The sequence below is a fragment of the Balaenoptera physalus genome (assembly GCF_965194825.1).
Source record: "Balaenoptera physalus genome assembly, chromosome: 13".
NCBI classification, from domain to species: Eukaryota; Metazoa; Chordata; class Mammalia; order Artiodactyla; family Balaenopteridae; genus Balaenoptera; species Balaenoptera physalus.
Genome location: NC_138892.1, coordinates 71,082,090 through 71,104,010, shown reverse-complemented (window position 1 = coordinate 71,104,010; position 21,921 = coordinate 71,082,090). Strand labels below are relative to the sequence as shown.

General features: G+C 39.0%; 1 pseudogene across 1 annotated transcript in view; it reads left to right on the top strand.

Moving 5' to 3' along the window:
* The window catches only part of LOC309641915 (cytochrome c oxidase assembly factor 8 pseudogene), a 1,056,438-nt pseudogene that overhangs the window by 523,210 nt on the left and 511,307 nt on the right, over positions 1 to 21,921 (top strand). The gene's annotated exons all lie outside the window — the stretch shown is intronic.

The following is a 21,921-nucleotide window of genomic DNA, read 5'->3' as shown; positions in this document are numbered from 1 at the left end:
ATTGGTCAGAGTATCAGAGTGTGAAGCAAATACTGAGGCAAAGTCTGGCTTAACCAGGGTCCAGAACATGGTCTAGTCTCATGACTATAAGATGACCTTGGCCTTCAAGTGACTTGAAATAAGTGGCTACATCAGGCAAGGAGGAATATGGGAGTACAGGTCTGTTCTTGGAATTCTTCTGCCATATTTTCCATTCTGCTTCACCCACACTTAAGCAAGACCACCTTACTCTTTAGTTTCAAAGAACTTCGCTATCCCTCTTCTTTAAATATTAACACAGGGGCAGCTTTGGTGTTAACAGGGGTGGACTGACCATCTGTGCTCTGACATCTGAGTTGTGAAATGATTGCCCCTGACATTTTATGTAGTGTGAGGCCTGGAGGTGCTGATGCCCAGTTCAGCTTCCTACCATGTTGGTGGCCCTGCCCTTGACCAACACCCCCACCCCCCCATCATCACTTGGATCCTCCACAGATTCCTCAAACTCAGAATGGCGTAACCTAAATCCATTGTATTTTACTCTAAAACTTATGTATGAATTATCCGTCTTAGAAAACAGAACTACTATCACCCCAGGAATTTGGGAGACATGGATGACCCCTGCCTTTCCTTATCCCTCACTCCTTCAGCCAATCAAGCACTAAAGTCGATTGCTCCTACTTTCTTCCAGCTCCCATTCTCGAGCTACTGCCCTGGGTTGGCTCTTATTATCCCCAACGTGGATTGTTCCAATCCTCCTCTGGCCTCCTTGCCTCTAGGTTTGATCCTTTCAACCCATTCTCAACAAGCTGCTAGAAGAATTTTTCTAAAACCCAGATCTGGTCATGTCTCTCCCTTGATAAAGCCTTTCAATGACCACAGGTGTTCTTAAGATAAGACCCAAATCCTTATCATAGACTATAATCTGGCCCACGTTTACCTTTCCAGTCTCATCTCTTGCTACATTCTTTCTTGTATACCATGAAGTAGTTGCATTGAACTATTCATAATTACCTGAATAAATCATACTATTTCATGCTTTCTGCCTTTGTTTAGGCTCCACATCAACCCTCCTCTCCCTCCTTATCTGAAGAACACCTCTGCTTAACTGGGAACATCTTTCCTTGCTAAGCTCAATGATTACCTTCTTTGTAAAGCTGCACATTCCCTCACATTCCCTCACCTTCCTCATCCAGCAACTGGAAGAACTAACTATACCCTCTTTTACATTTTCACTGCACAAATGTCTATAATAGTAACTATATCACTTCATTTCTTCTATTTGTGTGTGTCACTCTATCCCTTTACTAGACTAAATTTCTGAAAAGCAAGCATCATGTCTTATTCATCTAGCATGGTGTATAGTGCCTAGTAGAGATCACACATATTTGTTGAAAAGAAAAAAAAAGAATAGACTTGTGGCATACCTAGTGATCTCAGGTATAAGATTGATGAGAATTCTTATTACATCTGGACTGAATAGGTGACTGAACCCAGTTAAGGCCACTTTCTACATAAACTTTTAAGATTCTGGTGGGTGGATGCAGAGATCTACACATCTTATGACTGCCCAAGATAAGACTCATATGTAATTTCTCTTGCTTATTAAACCTGTTACCTACCAATCTGGAGTGGTTTGCCTCTTTCTTTGGTTTCTCTTTGCCCTGCATGTACAAGAACCTGTTGCAGATTTCACCCTGTGAACTCTCGAGGTTTTGAACCAACAATTGGTGAGCCAGCCAGGAGACAGAAGAAATGGGTCTTGGGAAAGAGGCATTCGCTAGGAAATCCCAAGTTGGCTGCCAATCTCTGTGTAGGGAGGGGTGGCCCACATGTTAGATGTTTGCAGACTGCCATGTGGATACAGGGACACCCCGAAAACACTGGCTGGTTTAATGCATTTATCTGAGAAACCGTGAGAGGGCACTGTGGCAAAGAAGGGAAATGAATGTCTGCTGCGGTGGGCTGGCATCTACCCTGGGCAGGTCAGTGGCCACTGATGCCCAACTAGAGGTTGAAACCCCAACTGGAAAGTTGGAAGCAGAGCTGAGGTTAGAGAAGGACATGTGAGTGTTCGCTACTCTGCTATCTTTGGGGCTGGTGACAAGGTGGGAGAGCATGACAATAAGTTGCAGAACTTAGTGTGCCATTTTACAAAGCTAGGAGGGCACAAAATGCTGTGGTTTAAGATCTGGGAGCTTGTGACAAAGCTTGATTAGGACAGTAAGAGGTGGAATGCCTGGGAAAGTGAGGAGAACAAAGGGGAAGGTGTTGTGGTGATAGACAGTGAAACAGACGAAGTGCCAAAAGCCATCTGACTCCTAATACAAAGGTGTGGAAGCCACGGGGGGGCAGTCATTGCCCCCGCTTGCATGGTGGATCAACGTGTTATGCTGCTGAGAACACCAAGCTCCGTCACACCTGGGAAAGGTGTTATCCACTGGAATTTGCGTTAGCACTTCCCACTGGGATGGGTGACTTACTTTGCATGGGTAGGGGTGCAGTTTCCACTAGGATCCTGTTGTCCTGCTGCAAGATGGAACTGTTGAAACATACTATGCCTGGAATGGAACATGCACCATCGAAAGGGGGGAGGAGGTGGGGACTCTGGTCTGGCATATTCTTCCCTAGTCCATTCTCTCATGCCTGACAATGCTTCCTCCCCTGGCCAACATAAGTGGTATGCACAATAAGGTCAAGTTCCTAAAGCTGTCAACTTCCCTCTCCTCAAGGCTAGCTGGACACATTATTATCTCTGGGTACAATCATTTGGCTGCCATCTTTGTTCCCTCCACTGGCCAGGAGACATTATAGGATGCATAGAAGCCCTTACCAAATTCACCCAGCAAACAAATGATAGCTAGCAAAGCCTGTCCTTACTGAACACTGAAATGTCTCTAGCGAGAAAAGTTGTCTTCCAAAATAGAATGGCCTTGGACATTATGACTGCCTTGCAAGGAGGCACCTGTGCCATTATCTAAACAGAATGTTGTATTTTCATATCTGATGAGTCTGTTAATGTGTCATCTGTATTAAATCACATAAGGACATAAGTGAAAACCATGAGTAATCCAACCCCCAGCTTAGGGGAGTTAGTAAATTGATGGTTTGGATCATGGGGCTCTCAGTAGAAAAAATTGTTACATATATTGAGAGTCATTTTCTTAATCTGTGTTTTCTCTTGCATGTGCTTATTCTGTTGCTGTGGCATCTGCTTCCAATGCAGCCAGATAGTCACCAAAGGGGCCACCTCTATGCTAATAAAACCCTTTGCTGATTGTTCAGTCACATTATGGAAGAAGGGGACATATAAGATTGTAAGAGATGGTCATGAGGGGTAGAGTATTGGAGGAGGTCATCGAGAAGACGTGACTGCCAGTTGACCCTGGAGCTGGCCCTGGGCAATCAGAGCCTTCTTACTTCCTCCCCTGTCCATGGAATGTTTCACCTACTAATACCATGTTAGCAGCTATTTCAAGCATGTAACCCTGAGAGAGTAATGTGGTGTTAAGACCATCGGACTGCATATGTGACTGAAACCAGTTAAGGCCTCTACATAAGTTTTTAAGACTCTGGTATGCAAGTGAGGAGATCCACTATCTTGTGACCACTCAAGACAAACCTTGTATGTAAGTTCCCTTGCTTATTAAACTTGGTCTGCCTCTTTCTTTGGTCTCTTTTTGTCCTCCACGTATGGCAGCCAGTTTCAGATGTCACCTGGGAAGCTCCTGAGGAGGTTTGGAACCAACACTCTAGCTAAATGATAAATGTCTTACCAATTCCATTTTGAGTTCTTGTTTGAACCTTGAGTATGTTGGTGCTAGATCATGCTATTTGGATACTGTTCTGATTTTCTTTCTTTTTTTTTTTTTTTAAACATCTTTATTGGAGTATAATTGCTTTACAATGGTGTGTTAGTTTCTGCTTTATAACAAAGTGAATCAGTTATACATATACATATGTTCCCATATCTCTTCCCTCTTGCGTCTCCCTCCCTCCCACCCTCCCTATCCCACCCCTCCAGCTGGTCACAAAGCACCGAGCTGATCTTCCTGTGCTATGCGGCTGCTTCCCACTAGCTATCTATTTTATGTTTGGTAGTGTATATATGTCCATGCCACTCTCTCATCCTGTCACATCTTACCCCTCCCCCTGCCCATATCCTCAAGTCCATTCTCTAGTAGGTCTGTGTCTTTATTCCCATCTTGCCACTAGGTTCTTCATGACCTTTTTTTTTTTCCCCCTTAGATTCCATATATATATGTGTTAGCATACTGTATTTGTTTTTCTCTTTCTGACTTACTTCACTCTGTATGACAGACTCTAACTCCATCCACCTCACTACAAATACCTCCATTTCATTTCTTTTTATGGCTGAGTAATATTCCACTGCATATATGTGCCACATCTTCTTTATCCATTCATCTGTCGATGGACACTTAGGTTGCTTCCATGTCCTGGCTATTGTAAATAGAGCTGCAATGAACATTGTGGTACATGACTCTTTTTGAATTATGGTTTTCTCAGGGTACATGCCCAGTAGTGGGATTGCTGGGTCGTATGGTAGTTCTATTTGTAGTTTTTTAAGGAAGCTCCATACTGTTCTCCATAGTGGCTGTATCAATTTACATTCCCACCAACAGTGCAAGAGTGTTCCCTTTCCTCCACACCCTCTCCAGCATTTATTGTTTCTAGACTTTTTGATGATGGCCATTCTGACTGATGTGAGATGATATCTCATTGTAGTTTTGATTTGCATTTCTCTAATGATTAATGATGTTGAGCATTCTTTCATGTGTCTGTTGGTAATCTGTATATCTTCTTTGGAGAAATGTCTATTTAGGTCTTCTGCCCATTTTTGGATTGGGTTGTTTGTTTTTTGTTATTGAGCTGCATGAGCTGCTTGTAAATCTTGGAGATTAATCCTTTGTCAGTGGCTTCATTTGCAAATATTTTCTCCCATTCTGAGGGTTGACTTTTCGTCTTGTTTATGGTTTCCTTTGCTGTGCAAAAGCTTTTAAGTTTCATTAGGTCCCATTTGTTTATTTGTGTTTTTATTTCCATTTCTCTAGGAGCTGGGTCAAAAAGGATCTTGCTGTGATTTATGTCAAAGAGTGCTCTGCCTATGTTTTCCTCTAAGAGTTTGATAGTGTCCGGCCTTACACTTAGGTCTTTAATCCATTATGAGTTTTTTTTTTTTAAACATCTTTATTGAAGTATAATTGCCTTACAATGGTGTGTTAGCTTCTGCTTTATAACAAAGTGAATCAGTTATACATATACAATATGTTCCCATTTCTCTTCCCTCTTGCATCTTCCTCCCTCCCACCCTCCCTATCCCACCCCTCTAGCTGGTCACAAAGCACCGAGCTGATCTCCCTGTGCTATGCGGCTGCTTCCCAGTAGCTATCTATTTTATGTTTGGTAGTGTATATATGTCCATGCCACTCTCTCATCCTGTCACATCTTACCCCTCCCCCTGCCCATATCCTGAAGTCCATTCTCTAGTAGGTCTGTGTCTTTATTCCCGTCTTGCCACTAGGTTCTTCATGACCTTTTTTTTTTCCCCTTAGATTCCATATATATATGTGTTAGCATACTGTATTTGTTTTTCTCTTTCTGACTTACTTCACTCTGTATGACAGACTCTAACTCCATCCACCTCACTACAAATACCTCCATTTCATTTCTTTTTATGGCTGAGTAATATTCCATTGCATATATGTGCCACATCTTCTTTATCCATTCATCTGTCGATGGACACTTAGGTTGCTTCCATGTCCTGGCTATTGTAAATAGAGCTGCAATGAACATTGTGGTACATGACTCTTTTTGAATTATGGTTTTCTCAGGGTATATGCCCAGTAGTGGGATTGCTGGGTCGTATGGTAGTTCTATTTGTAGTTTTTTAAGGAACCTCCATACTGTTCTCCATAGTGGCTGTATCAACTTACATTCCCACCAACAGTGCAAGAGTGTTCCCTTTCCTCCACACCCTCTCCAGCATTTATTGTTTCTAGATTTTTTGATGATGGCCATTCTGACCGGTGTGAGATGATATCTCATTGTAGTTTTGATTTGCATTTCTCTAATGATTAATGATGTTGAGCATTCTTTCATGTGTCTGTTGGCCATCTGTATATCTTCTTTGGAGAAATGTCTATTTAGGTCTTCTGCTCATTTTTGGATTGGGTTGTTCTTTTTTTTGTTATTGAGCTGCATGAGCTGCTTGTAAATCTTGGAGATTAATCCTTTGTCAGTTGCTTCATTTGCAAATATTTTCTCCCATTCTGATGGTTGACTTTTGGTCTTGTTTATGGTTTCCTTTGCTGTGCAAAAGCTTTTAAGTTTCATTAGGTCCCATTTGTTTATTTGTGTTCTTATTTCCATTTCTCTGGGAGCTGGGTCAAAAAGGATCTTGCTGTGATTTATGTCATAGAGTGTTCTGCCTATGTTTTCCTCTAAGAGTTTGATAGTGTCCGGCCTTACACTTAGGTCTTTAATCCATTATGAGTTTTTGTGTATGGTGTCAGGGAGTGTTCTAATTTCATTCTTTTACATGTACCTGTCCAGTTTTCCCAGCACCACTTATTGAAGAGGCTGTCTTTTCTCCACTGTATATGCTTGCCTCCTTTATCAAAGATAAGGTGACCATATGTGCGTGGGTCTATCTCTGGGCTTAGTATCCTGTTCCATTGATCTATGTTTCTGTTTTTGTGCCAGTACCAAACTGTCTTGATTACTGTAGTGTTGTAGTATAGTCTGAAGTCAGGGAGTTTGATTCCTCCAGCTCCATTTTCCTTTCTCAAGATTGCTTTGGCTATTCGGGGTCTTTTGTGTTTCCATACAAATTGTGAAATTTTTTGTTCTAGTTCTGTGAAAAATGCCAGTGGTAGTTTGATAGGGATTGCATTGAATCTGTAGATTGCTTTGGGTAATAGAGTCATTTTCACAATGTTGATTCTTCTAATCCAAGAACATGGTATATCTCTCCATCTATTTGTATCATCTTTGATGTCTTTCATCAGTGTCTTTTAATTTTCTGCATACAGGTCTTTTATCTCCTTAGGTAGGTTTATTCCTAGATATTTTATTCTTTTTGTTGCAGTGGTAAACGGGAGTGTTTTCTTAATTTCACTTTCAGATTTTTCATCATTAGTGTATAGGAATGCAAGAGATTTCTGTGCATTAATTTTGTATCCTGCTACTTTACCACATTCATTGATTAGCTCTAGTAATTTTCTGGTAGCATCTTTAGGATTCTCTATGTATAGTATCATGTCATCTGCAAACAGTGACAGCTTTACTTCTTCTTTTCCGATTTGGATTCTTTTTATTTCTTTTTCTTCTCTGATTGCTGTGGCTAACACTTCCAAAACTATGTTGAATAATAGTGGTGAGAGTGGGCAACCTTGTCTTGTTCCTGATCTTAGTGGAAATGGTTTCAGTTTTTCACCATTGAAGACAATGTTGGCTGTGGGTTTGTCATATATGGCCTTTATTATGTTGAGGAAAGTTCCCTCTATGCCTACTTTCTGCAGGGCTTTTATCTTAAATGGGTGTTGAATTTTGTAGAAAGCTTTCTCTGCATCTGTTGAGATGATCATATGGTTTTCCTCCTTCAATTTGTTAATATGATGTATCACGTTGATTGATTTGCATATATTGAAGAATCCTTGCATTGCTGGAATAAACCCCACTTGATCATGGTGTATGATCCTTTTAATGTGCTGTTGGATTCTGTTTGCTAGTATTTTGTTGAGGATTTTTGCATCTATGTTCATCAGTGATATTGGCCTGTAGTTTTATTTCTTTATGACATCTTTGTCTGGTTTTGGTATCAGGGTGATGGTGGCCTCGTAAAAGGAGTTGGGGAGTGTTCCTCCCTCTGCAATATTGTGGAAGAGTTTGAGAAGGATAGGTGTTAGCTCTTCTCTAAATGTTTGATAGAATTCGCCTGTGAAGCCATCTGGTCCTGGGCTTTTGTTTGTTGGAAGATTTTTAATCACGGTTTCAATTTCATTACTTGTGATGGGTCTGTTCATATTTTCTATTTCTTCCTGGTTCAGTCTCGGCAGGTTGTGCATTTGTAAGAATCTGTCCATTTCTTCCAGGTTGTCCATTTTATTGGCATAGAGTTGCTTGTAGTAATCTCTCATGATCTTTTGTATTTCTGCAGTGTCAGTGGTTACTTCTCCTTTTTCATTTCTAATTCTATTGATTTGAGTCTTCTCCCTTTTTCTCTTGATGAGTCTGGCTAATGGTTTATCAATTTCTTTATCTTCTCAAAGAACCAGCTTTTAGTTCTGTTGACCTTTGCTATTGTTTCCTTCATTTCTTTTTCATTTATTTCTGATCTGATCTTTATGATTTCTTTCCTTCTGCTAGCTTTGGGGTTTTTTTGTTCTTCTTTCTCTAATTGCTTTAGGTGCAAGGTTAGGTTGTTTATTCGAGATGTTTCCTGTTTCTTGATATAGGGTTGTATTGCTATAAACTTCCCTCTTAGAACTGCTTTTGCTGCATCCCATAGGTTTTGGGTCGTCGTGTCTCCATTGTCATTTGTTCCTAGGTATTTTTTGATTTCCCCTTTGATTTCTTCAGTGATCACTTCGTTATTAAGTAGTGTGTTGTGTAGCCTCCATGTGCTTGTATTTTTTACAGATCTTTTCCTGTAATTCATATCTAGTCTCATAGCATTGTGGTTGGAAAAGATACTTGATACGATTTCAATGTTCTTAAATTTACCAAGGCTTGATTTGTGACCCAAGATATGATCTATCCTGGAGAATGTTCCATGAGCACTTGAGAAAAATGTGTATTCTGTTGTTTTTGGGTGGAATGCCCTATAAATATCAACTAAGTCCATCTTGTTTAATGTATCATTTAAAGCTTGTGTTTCCTTATTTATTTTCATTTTGGATGATCTGTCCATTGGTGAAAGTGGGGTGTTAAAGTCCCCTACTATGATTGTGTTGCTGTCGATTTCCCCTTTTATGGCTGTCAGTATTTGCCTTATGTATTGAGGTGCTCCTATGTTGGGTCCATAAATATTTACAATTGTTATACCTTCTTCTTGGATCGATCCCTTGATCATTATATAGTGTCCTTCTTTGTCTCTTGTAATAGTCTTTATTTTAAAGTCTATTTTGTCTGATATGAGAATTGCTACTCCAGCTTTCTTTTGATTTCCACTTGCATGGAATACATTTTTCCATCCCCTCACTTTCAGTCTGTATGTGTCTCTAGGTCTGAAGTGGGTCTCTTGTAGACAGCATATATACGGGTCTTGTTTTTGTATCCATTCAGCCAGTCTGTGTCTTTTGGTGGGAGCATTTAATCCATTTACATTTAAGGTAATTATCGATATGTATGTTCCTATTCCCATTTTCTTAAATGTTTTGGGTTTGTTATTGTAGGTGTTTTCCTTCTCTTGTGTTTCTTGCCTAGAGAAGTTCCTTTAGCATTTGTCGTAAAGCTGGTTTGGTGGTGCTGAACTCTCTCAGCTTTTGCTTGTCTGTAAAGGTTTTAATTTCTCCATCAAATCTGAATGAGATCCTTGCTGGGTAGAGTAATCTTGGTTGTAGGTTTTTCTCCTTCATCACTTTAAGTATATCCTGCCACTCCCTTCTGGCTTGCAGGGTTTCTGCTGAAAGATCAGCTGTTAACCTTATGGGGATTCCCTTGTGTGTTATTTGTTGTTTTTCCCTTGCTGCTTTTAATATGTTTTCTTTATATTTAATTTTGGATAGTTTGATTAATATGTGTCTTGGCGTGTTTCTCCTTGGATTTATCCTGTATGGGACTCTCTGTGCTTCCAGGACTTGATTAACTATTTCCTTTCCCATATTAGGGAAGTTTTCAACTATAATCTCTTCAATTATTTTCTCAGTCCCCTTCTTTTTCTCTTCTTCTTCTGGGACCCCTATAATTTGAATGTTGGTGCGTTTAATGTTGTCCCAGAGGTCTCTGAGACTGTCCTCAGTTCTTTTCATTCTTTTTTCTTTATTCTGCTCTGCAGTAGTTATTTCCACCATTTTATCTTCCAGGTCACTTATCCTTTCTTCTGCCTCAGTTATTCTGCTATTGATCCCGTATAGAGTATTTTAATTTCATTTATTGTGTTTTTCATCGTTCCTTGGTTCCTCTTTAGTTCTTCTACGTCCTTGTTAAATGTTTCTTGCATTTTGTCAATTCTATTTCCAAGATGTTGGATCATCTTTGCTATCATTATTCTGAATTCTTTTTCAGGTAGACTGCCTATTTCCTCTTCATTTGTTAGGTCTGGTGTGTTTTGACCCTGCTCCTTCATCTGCTGTGTGTTTTTCTGTCTTCTCATTTTGCTTATCTTACTGTGTTTGGGGTCTCCTTTTCACAGTCTGCAGGTTCATAGTTCCCGTTGTTTTTGGTATCTGTCCCCTGTGGCTAAGGTTGGTTCAGTGGGTTGTGTAGGCTTCCTGGTGGAGGGAACTAGTGCCTGTGTTCTGGTGGATGAAGCTGGATCTTGTCTTTCTGGTTGGCACGTCCACGTCTGGTGGTGTGTTTTGGGGTGTCTGTGGCCTTATTATGATTTTAGGCAGCCTCTCTGCTAATGGATGGGGTTGTGCTCCTGTCTTGCTAGTTGTTTGGCATAGGGTGTCCAGCACTGTAGCTTGCTGGTCATTGAGTGAAGCTGGGTCTTGATGTTGAGATGGAGATCTCTGAGAGATTTTTGCCGTTTGGTATTACGTGGAGCTGGGAGGTCTGTTGTGGACCAGTGTCCTGAAGTTGGCTCTCCCACCTCAGAGGCACAGCCCTGATGCCTGGCTGGAGCACCAAGAGCCTTTCATCCACATGGTTCAGAATAAAAGGGAGAAAAAATAGAAAGAAAGAAAGAAAGAAAGAGGATAAAATAAAATAAAGCTATTATAATGAAAAATAAGAAAAAAAATTATTAAGAAAAAATTTATTAAGAAAAAATTTTTTTTTAATTTTTAAAAATAAATTTATTAATTTTTTATAATAAAAAATAAGAAAAAAATTATTAAGTAACAAATTTATTAAGAAGAAAAATTTTTTAATTTTTTTAAAATAAATATATGAAAAAACTTATTACAAAAAAATTTTTTTTAATTTTTAAAAATAGAAAATAAGGAAAAAATTATTAAGAAAAAAAATTTTTCAAGTACAAAAAAAAAAAAAAAAAAACAAAACGGACGGACCAAACCCTAGGACAAATGGTGAAAGCAAAGCAATACAGACAAAATCTCACCCAGAAGCATACACATATACACTCACAAAAAAAGGAAAAGGGGAAAAATTAATATATCCTGCTCCCAAAGTCCACCTCCTGAATTTGGGATGATTTGTTGTCTATTCAGGTATTCCACAGATGCAGGTACATCAAGTTGTTTGTGGAGCTTTAATCCATTGCTTCTGAGGCTGCTGGGAGAAATTTCCCTTTCTCTTCTTTGTTCGCACAGCTCCCGGGGTTCAGCTTTGGATTTGGCCCCACCTCTGCATGTAGGTCGCCTGAGGGCGTCTGTTCTTCGCTCACACAGGACGGGGTGAAAGGAGCAGCTGCTTCAGGGGCTCTGGCTCACTCAGGCGGTGGGGAGGGGAAGGAGGGGTACGGATGCTGGGCGAGCCTGTGGCGGCAGAGGCCGGCGTGATGTTGCAGCAGCCTGATGCGAGCCCTGCGTTCTCCTGGGGAAGTTGTCCCTGGATCACGGGAGCCTGTCGGTGGCGGGCTGCACAGGCTCCCGGGAGGGGCGGTGTGGATAGTGACCTGTGCTCGCACACAGGCTTCTTGTTGGCGGCAGCAGCAGCCTTAGCATCTCATGCCCGTCTCTGGGGTCTGCGCTGATAGCCGTGGCTCGCGCCTGTCTCTGGAGCTTGTTTAGGTTGTGCTCTGAATCCCCTCTCCTCGAGCACTGAGAAACAAAGAGGCAAGAAAAAGTCTCTTGCCTCTTCGGCAGCTGCAGACTTTTTCCCGGACTCCCTCCCGGCTAGCTGTGGTGCGCTAACCCCTTCAGGCTGTGTTCACTCTGCCAACCCCAGTCCTCTCCCTGCGATCCGTCGGAAGCCCGAGCCTCATCTCCCAGCCCCCTCCCGCCCCAGCGGGTGAGCAGACAAGCCTCTCGGGCTGGTGAGTGCTGCTTGTCGCCGAGCCTCTGTGCGGGAATCTCTCCGCTTTGCCCTCCGCACCCCTGTGGCTGCGCTCTCCTCCGTGGCTCTGAAGCTTCCCCTCTCTGCCACCCGCAGTCTCTGCCCGTGAAGGGGCTTCCTAGTGTGTGGAAACTTTTCCTCCTTCACAGCTCCCTCCCACTGGTGCAGGTCCCGTCCCTATTCTTTTGTCTCTGTTATTTCTTTTTTCTTTTGCCCTACCCAAGTACACGAGGAGTTTCTTGCCTTGTGGGAGGCCTGAGGTCTTCTGCCAGCGTTCAGTGGGTGTTCTGTAGGAGCAGTTCCACGCGTAGATGTATTTCTGATGTATCTGTGGGAAGGAAGGTGATCTCCGTGTCTTACTCTTCCGCCATCTTGCCCAGACCCCCTGATTTTCTTTTAAGCATATATAACTATATTTTGAGATAGATGTTGTGATAACTTTAACTTCATTTTTTCCCAAGTACACATTAACTTCATTTTTTGGTATGTATTTTTTTATGTTTTTAACGTATGTAACAAGAATAAGAAAATTGAGGTCCATATTAATTTTTTCTGAAAAACGGATATAGAAAGAAAGAAAGAAAGTTGGATAATATATGCTTGTTGAGTAAAATGCCTTAAAACTTTCTTTCTATATAGTTTACTTTGTACATCATGATATTGCCTTGGTCCTTAAAGCTTTTTTTAAAACTTTTTTTCTTCATTTTTCTTTTTTTAATGGAAGTATAGGTGATTTACAATATTATATTAATTTCAGGTGTACAGCATAGTGATTTAGTATTTTTAGATTATACTCCATTAAGTTATTACAAAATAATGACTATAATTCCCTGTACTCTACAATGTATACTGTTGCTTATCTATTTTATACACAGAAGCTTGTATTTCCTAATCCGATACTCTTATCTTGCCTCTCATCCCTTCCCTCTGCCCACTGGTAACCACTAGTTTGTTTTCTATTCCCACGAGTCTGTTTCTGTTTTGCTGTATATACTGGTTTGTTTTATTTTTTAGATTCCACAAATAAGTGATATCATATAGTATTTGTCTTTCTCCATATGACTTATTTCACTAGGTGTAATAATTTCATTTTTTTTAAGGCTGAGTGATATTCCACTGTGTGTATGTATGTATGTGTGTGTATATATATATATATATATATATATATATATACACACACATACATATATACATACTACATCTTCTTTATCAATTCTTCTCTCTCTTTTTTTTTTTATACAGCAGGTTCTTATAGGTCATCCATTTGATACATATTGGTACATATATGTCAATCCCAATCTCCCAATTCATCACACCACCCTCCTGCCAGCCACTTTCCCCCCTTGGTGTCGATATGTTTGTTCTCTGCATCTGTGTCTCAATGTCTGCCCAGCAAACTGGTTCATCTGTACCATTTTTCTAGGTTCCACATATATGTGTTAATATACGATAATTATTTTTCTCTTTCTGACTTACTTCACTCTGTATGACAGTCTCTATATCCACAAACGCTCTCTACAAATGACCCAATTTTGTTCCTTTTTATGGCTGAGTAATATTCCATTGTATATATGTACCATATCTTCTTTATCCATTCATCTGTCGATGGGCATTTAGGTTGTTTCCATGTCCTGGCTATTGTAAATAGTGCTGCAATGAACATTGGGGTGCATGTGTCTTTTTGAATTATGGTTTTCTCTGGGTATATGCCCGGTAGTGGGATTGCTGGGTCATATGGTAATTCTATTTTCAGTTTTTTAAGGAACCTTCACACTGTTCTCCATAGTGGCTGTATCAATTTACATTCCCACCAACAGTGCAAGAGGGTTCCCTTTTCTCCACACCCTCTCCAACATTTGCTGTTTGTAGATTTTCTGATGATGCCCATTCTAACTGGTGTGAGGTGATACCTCATTGTAGTTTTGATTTGCATTTCTCTAATAATTAGTGACGTTGAGCAGCTTTTCATGTGCTTCTTGACCATCTGTATGTCTTCTTGGAGAAATGTGTATTTAGGTCTTCTGCCCATTTTTTGATTGGCTTGTTTGTTTCTTTAATATTGAGCTGCATACGCTGTTTATGTATTTTGGAGATTAATTCTTTGTCCGTTGATTTGTTTGCAAATATTTTTTCCCATTCTGAGGGTTGTCTTTTCACCTTGTTTGTAGTTTCCTTTGCTGTACAAAAACTTTTAAGTTTCATTAGGTCCCATTTTTTTATTTTTGTTTTTATTTCCATTACTCTAGGAGGTGGATCAAAAAAGATGTTGCTGTGATGTATGTCAAAGTGTGTTCTTCCTATGTTTTCCTCTATGAGTTCTCTAGTGTCCTGTCTTACATTTAGGTCTCTAATCCATTTTGAGTTTATTTTTGTGTATGGCATTAGGGAATGTTCTAATTTCATTCTTTTCCATGTAGCTGTCCAGTTTTCCCAGCACCACTTATTGAAGAGACTGTCTTTTCTCCATTGTATATCTTTGCCTCCTTTGTCATAGATTAGTTGACCATAGATGCATGGGTTTAGCTCTGGGGTCTCTATCCTGTTCCATTGACCTATATTTCTGTTTTTGTGCCAGTACCATATTGTCTTGATTACTGTAGCTTTGAAGTATAGTCTGAAGTTAGGGAGCCTGATTCCTCCAGCTCTGTTTTTTCCCTCAGTACTGTTTTGGCTATTCGGGGTCTTTTGTGTCTCCATACAAATTTTAAGATTTTTTCTTCTAGTTCTGTAAAAAATGCCTTTGGTAATTTGATAAGGATTGCATTGAATGTGTAGATTGCTTTTGGTAGTATAGTCATTTTCACAATACTGATTCCTCCAATTCAAGAACATGGTGTATCTCTCCATCTGTTTGTATCACCTTTAATTTCTTTCATCAGTGTTTTATAGTTTTCTGCATGCAGGTCTTTTGTCTCCTTAGGTAGGTTTATGCCTAGGTATTTTATTATTTTTGTTGCAGTGGTAAATGGGAGTGTTTCCTTAATTTCTCTTTCAGAGTTTTCATCATTAGTGTACAGGAATGCAAGAGATTTCTGTGCATTAATTTTGTATCCTGCAACTTTACCAAATTCATTGATTAGCTCTAGTGGTTTTCTGATGGCATCTTTAGGATTTTCTATGTATAGTATCATATCATCTGCAAACAGTGACAGTTTTACTTCTTCTTTTCCAATTTGTATTCCTTTTATTTCTTTTTCTTCTCTGATTGCCATGGCTAGGACTTCCAAAACTATGTTGAATAATAGTGGTGAGAGTGGACATCCTTGTCTTGTTCCTGATCTTAGAGGAAACGCTTTCAGTTTTTCACCATTGAGAATGATGTTTGCTGTGGGTTTGTCATATGTGGCCATTATTATGTTGAGGAAAGTTCCCTCTATGCCCAATTCCTGGAGAGTTTTTATCATAAATGGGTGTTGAGTTTTGTGAAAAGCCTTTTTTGCACCTATTGAGATGATCATATGGTTTTTATTCTTCAATTTGTTAATATGGTGTATCACATGGATTGATTTGCATATATTGAAGAATCCTTGCATCCCTGGGATAAATCCCACTTGATTATGTTGCATGATCCTTTTAATGTGTTATTGGATTCTGTTTGCTAGTATTTTGTTGAGGATTTTTGCATCTATATTCATCAGTAATATTGGTCTGTAATTTTCTTTTTGTGTAGTATCTTTGTCTGGTTTTGGTATCAGGGTGATGGTGGCCTCATAGAATGAGTTTGGGAGTGTTCCTTCCTCTGCAATTTTTTGGAAGATCTTGAGAAAGATAGGTCTTAGCTCTTCTCTAAATATTTGACAGAATTCACCTGTGAAGCCATCTGGTCCTGGAGTTTTGTTTGTTGGAAGATTTTTAATCACAGTTTCAATTTCATTACTTGTGATGGGTCTGTTCATATTTTCTATTTCTTCCTGGTTCAGTCTTGGAAGGTTATACCTTTCTATGAATTTGTCCATTTCTTCCAGGTTGTCCATTTTATTGGCATAGAGTTGCTTGTAGTAGTCTCTTAGGATGCTCTGTATTTCTGCGGTGTCTATTATAACTTCTCCTTTTTCATTTCTAATTTTATTGATTTGAGACCTCTCCCTGTTTTTCTTGATGAGTCTGGCTAATGGTTTATCAACTTTGTTTATCTTCTCAAAGAACCAGCTTTTAGTTTTATTGATCTTTGCTATTGTTTTCTTTTTTCTATTTCATTTATTTCTGCTCTGATGTTTATGATTTCTTTCCTTCTACTAACTTTGGGTTTTGTTTGTTCTTCTTTTTCTAGTTCTTTTAGGTGTAAGGTTAGATTGTTTAGTTGAGGTGTTTGTTGTTTCTCGTGGTAGGATTGTATTGCTATAAACTTCCCTCTTAGAACTGCTTTTGCTACATCCCCTAAGTTTTGGATCATCGTGTTTTCATTGTCATTTTTCTCTAGGTATTTTTTGATTTCCTCTTTGATCTCTTCAGTGATTTCTTGGTTATTTAGTAGCGTATTGTTTAGCCTCCATGTGTTTGTGTTTTTTACGTTTTTTTCCCTGTAATTGATTTCTAGTCTCATAACATTGTGGTCCGAAAAGAAGCTGGATATGATTTCAATTTTCTTAAATTTACTGAGGCTTGATTTGTGACCCAAGATATGATCAGCCCTGGAGAATGTTCCGTGAGCACTTGAGAAAAAAGAGTACTCTGCTGTTTTTGGATGCAATGTCTTATAAATATCAATTAAATCTATCTGGTCTATTGTGTCATTTAAAGCTTGTGTTTCCTTATTAATTTTCTGTTTGGATGATCTGTCCATTGGTGTAAGTGAGGTATTAAAGTGCACCACTATTATTGTGTTACTATTGATTTCCTCTTTTATAGCTGGTAACAGTTGCATTATGTATTGAGGTGCTCCTATGTTGGGTGCATATATATTTATAATTGTTATATCTTCTTCCTGGTTTGATCCCTTGATCATTATGCAGTGTCCTTCCTTGTCTCTTGTAACATTCTTTATTTCAAAATCTATTTTATCTGATATGAGTATTGCTAATCCAGCTTTCTTTTGATTTCCATTTGCATAGAATATCTTTTTCCATCCCCTCACTTTCAGTATGTACATGTCCCTAGGTCTGAAGTGGGTCTCTTGTAGACAGCATATATATGGGTCTTGTTTTTGTATCCATTCAGCGAGTCTGTGTCTTTTGGTTGGAGCATTTAATCCATTCACGTTTAAGGTAATTACCAATATGTATGTTCCTATGACCATTTTCTTAATTGTTTTGGGTTTGTTTTTGTAGGTCCTTTTCTTCTGTTATGATTCCCACTTAGAGAAGTTCCTTTTAGTATTTGTTGTGGAGCTGGTTTGGTGGTGCTGAATTCTCTTAGCTTTTGCTTGTCTGTAAAGCTTTTGATTTCTCCATCAAATCTGAATGAGATCCTTGCCAGGTTGAGTAATCTTGGTTGTAGGTTCTTCCCTTTAATCACTTTAAATATGTCATGCCACTCCCTTCTGGCTTGTAGACTTTCTGCTGAGAAATCAGCTGTTACCATTATAGGAGTTCCCTTGCATGTTATTTTTCATTTTTCCCTTGCTGTTTTCAATAATTTTTCTTTGTGTTTAACTTTTGTCAGTTTGATTGCTATGTGTCTTGGTGTGTTTCCCCTTGGCTTTATCCTGTATGGGACTGTCTGCGCTTCCTGGACTTGGGTTGCTATTTCCTTTCCCATGTTAGAGAAATTTTCGACTATAATCTCTTCAAATCTTTTCTTGGGTCCTTTCTCTCTCTCTTCTCCTTCTGGGCCCCCTATAATGCGAACGTTGGTGCGTTTAATGTTGTCCCAGAGGTCTCTTAGGCTGTCTTCATTTCTTTTCATTCTTTTTCTTTATTCTGTTCCGCAACAGTGAATTCCACCATTCTGTCTTCCAGGTCACTTATCTGTTCTTCTGCCTCAGTTATTCTGCTATTGATTCCTTCTAGTGTAGTTTTCATTTCAGTTATTGTATTGTTCATCTCTGTTTGTTTGTTCTTTAATTCTTCTAGGTCTTTGTTAAATATTTCTTGCATTTTCTTGGTCTTTGCCTCCATTCTTTTTCCGAGGTCCTGGATCACCTTCACTATCATTATTCTGAATTCTTTTTCTGGAAGGTTGCCTATCTCCACTTCATTTAGTTGTTTTTCTGGGGTTTTATCTTGTTCCTTCATCTGGTACATAGCCCTCTGCCTTTTCACCTTGTCTATCTTTTTGTGAATGTGTTTTTTGTTCTACAGGCTGCAGGATTGTAGTTCTTCTTGCTTCTGTTGTCTGCCCTCTGCTGGATTAGGGTATCTAAGAGTCTTGTGTAAGTTTCCTGATGGGAGGGACTGTTGGTGGGTAGAGCTGGCTGTTGCTCTGGTGGGCAGAGCTCAGTAAAACTTTAATCCACTTGTCTGCTGATGGGTGGGGCTGTGTTCCCTCACTGTTGGTTGTTTGGCCTGAGGTGACCCAACCCTTGAGCCTACCCTGGCTCTTTGGTGGGGCTAATGGTGGACTCTGGGAGGGCTCACACCAAGGAGTACTTCCCAGAACTTCTGCTGCCAGTGTCCTTGTCCTCACGGTGAGCCATAGCCACCCCCCGCCTCTGCAGGAGACCATCCAACATTAGTAGGTATGTCTGGTTCAGTCTCCTATGGGGTCACTGCTCCTTCCCCTGGGTTCCGATGCTCACACTAATTTGTGTGTGCCCTCCAAGAGTGGAGTCTCTGTTTCCCCTAGTCCTGTTGAAGTCCTGCAATCAAATCCTGCTAGCCTTCAAAGTCTGATTCTCTGGGAATTCCTTGTCCCTTTGCCGGACCCCCAGGTTGGGAATCCTTATGTGGGGCTCAGAACCTTCACTCCAGTGGGTGTACTTTTGTGGTATAATTTTTCTCCAATTTGTGAGTCACCCACCCAGAGGTTATGAGATTTGGTTTTATTGTGATTGCACCCTTCCTACCATCTCATTGCAGCTTCTCCTTTGTCTTTGGATGTGGGGTGTCTTTTCTGGTGAGTTCCAGTGTCTTCCTGTCAATGATTGTTCAGCAGTTAGTTGTGATTCCGGTGCTCTCGCAAGAGGGAGTCAGTCACTGAGTCTTGACTAACATTTTTTTTCCAAGTAGCTTAAAGTGACCTGGCACGAAGTAATCTCGCCGCTCCACACACCATCTGGCAAGGCCTTGAGTTGGAACTGGAAGCCCTATCAATTCTTCTCTTGATGGACACTTTGTTTGCTTCCATATCTTGGCTATTGCCAATAGTGCCGCTATGAATATTGGGGTGTATGTATCTTTTTGAATTAGTGTTTTCCTTTTTTTCCCAGATATATACCCAGGAATGGAATTGCTTGATCATGTGGTAGTTCTAGTTTTAGCTTTTTGAGGCCCTTCCATACTGTTTTCCACGGTAACTGCACCAATTTACATTCCCACCAACAGAGTACAAGGGTACACTCCACATCCTCTCCAACATTTGTTATTTGTAGACTTTTTGATGGTAGCCATTCTTACAGGTATGAGGGTTTATCACACTGTTGTTTTGATTTGCATTTCCCTAATAATTAGTGATGTCAAGCATTTTTTCATGTCCCTGTTAGCTATCTGCATATCTTCTTTGGAAAAATGTCTATTCAGGTCTTCTGACCATTTAAAAATCAGGTTGCTTGTTATTTTGGTTTTGAGTTATATGAGCTGTTTATATATTTTGGATATTAAGCCGTTGTTGCTTGCATCACTTGTAAATATTTTCTCTCATTCAGTAGGTTGTCTTTTCATTTTGTTGATGGTTTCCTTTGCTGTGCAAAGCCTTTTAAGTTTAATTAGGTCCCATTTGTTTATTTTTGCTTTTATTTCTTTTGACTTAGGATACAGAATCAAGAGAATATTACTACAATTTATGTCAAATAATGTTCTGCATATGTTCTATTCTAGGAGTTTTGTGGTTTGAGGTCTTACATTTAGGTCTTTAAACCATTTTCAGTTTATTTTTTGTATGTAGTGTGAAGAAATGTTCTAATAGTTTTACATGTGGCTGTCCAGTTTTCCCGCACTATTTATTGAAGAGACTGTCTTTTCTTCATTTTATATTCTCACTCCCTTTGTCATAGATTAATTGACCATAGGTGTGTGGGTTTGTTTCTGGCATCTCTATTCTATTCCATTGATCTATGTGGCTGTTTTTGTGGCAGTGCCTACCATACTGTTTTGATTACTGTAGTTTTGTAATATAGTCTGTAGTCAAGGGTCATGATACCTCCAGCTTTGTTCTTTTCTTCTAATGATTGTTTTGGCAATTTGGGGTCTTTTGTGGTTTCATACAAATTTTAGGATTATTTGTTCTAATTCAGTGAAAAATATCATGGTATTTTGATAGGGATTGCATTAAACTTATAGATTGCCTTGGGTAGTAAGGGCATTTTAGCAATATTAATTCTTCCAATCCAAAAGTGTGGGATATCTTTCCATTTTTTGTCTCATCTTCAATTTCCTTCATCAATATTTCATAGATTTCAGAGTATAGGTTTTTTACCTCCTTGGTTAAATTTATTCCTAGGTATTTTATTCTTTTTGATGTTATTTTAAATGAGATTTTTTTTTTGCTTTGTCTTTCTGATAGTTCATTAGTACAGACAAACAACAGATTTATGTATATTAATTTTGTATCCTGCAACTTTGTTGAATTCATTTATTACTTCTAACTGTTTTTCAGTGGAGACTTTAGGGTTTTCTATACATGGTATAATGTCATGTGCAAATAGTGATAGTTTTACTTCTTCCCTTTCAATATGAATGATTTTATTTCCTTTTCTTATCTGATTGCTGTGGCTAGGCCTTACAACACAGTGTTAAATAGAAGTGGTGAGAGTGGGCATCCTTGTTTTGTTTCTGAATTTAGAAGAGAGATCTTCAGCTTTACACCATTGAATATGGTGTTAGCTGTGTTGTCATAAATGGCCTTTATTATATTGAGATATGTTCCATCTATACTCACTTTGATTAGAGTTTTTATTATGAATGGATGTTGGATTTTGTCAGATGCTTTATCTGTGTCTATTGAGATGATCATGTGATTTTTATCCTTCCTTTTGTTAATGTAGTGTGTCACGTTGATTGATTTGTAAGTATTAAACCATCCTGGCATACCTGGAATAAATCAGACTTGATCTCATTGGTATGATCCTTTTTATATGTTGTTGGGTTCAGTTTGCTAATATTTTGTTGAAGATTTTTGCAGCTTTATTCATCAAAGATATTTTCCTGTTCTATATATATTTTTTGTAGTGTCTGGTTTTGGTATCAGGGTAATTATGGCCTTGTAGAATGAATTTGGGAGTGTTCCCTCATCTTCAATTCTTTGCAGTAGTTTGAGAAGGAGAGGTATTAGCTTTGCTTTGTATGTTTGGTAGAATTTTCGTTTGAAGTCATCCAGCTTTGGACTTTTGTTTGCTGGGAGCTTTTTAAATTACAAATTCAATTTCACTACTAGTGCTCAGTCTGTTCAAAGTGTTTTTTCTTGATTCAGTCTTGGCAGGTTGTAAGTTTGTAAAAATTTGTCCGTTTCTTCTAGGTTGTTCACTTTTAACAAATTATATGAACATATAATTGTTCATAGAGTTCTCTTATGATTTTTTGTGTCTCTATGGTATCAGTTGTTATTTCTCCTCTTTTATTTCTTATTTGGTTCACTTGGGTCCTCTCTCTTTTCTTCTTGGTGAGCCTGGCTAAAGGTTTATCAGTTTTATTTATCTTTTAAAAAAAACAGCTCTTGGTCTCATTGATCTTCACTATTGTTTTTTTGGTCTCTGTTTTATTTATT